Source organism: Penaeus vannamei, chromosome 31, assembly GCF_042767895.1.
Source record: "Penaeus vannamei isolate JL-2024 chromosome 31, ASM4276789v1, whole genome shotgun sequence".
NCBI classification, from domain to species: Eukaryota; Metazoa; Arthropoda; class Malacostraca; order Decapoda; family Penaeidae; genus Penaeus; species Penaeus vannamei.
This window is the reverse complement of record NC_091579.1, coordinates 8,988,496-8,988,762: the sequence shown is the minus strand read 5'-3', so window position 1 is coordinate 8,988,762 and position 267 is coordinate 8,988,496.

Genomic DNA, 267 nt, shown 5'->3' with positions numbered 1-267 from the left:
GCAGTTATCCCGGGTGATCAATACAGGACCAGGTAAGAATGACTAATTCTGACCAAAGAATGGTATATATCTTATGCTGGGATGAAAAGCAGAGGGGGAAAATGGAGAAAAAATCTCCGTAATCCATCCCATTCGTCCTTATCTTCCCTGATAAGGAAAAGTGACAAGTTAATCGCGGCACCCCCCCCCCTCCCCCTGCCTGGAAACGGCTTCTCGCGGCGGAGAGGAAAACGAGACGGAGGCGGAGAGGAGGAGAGGGAGGCGGAG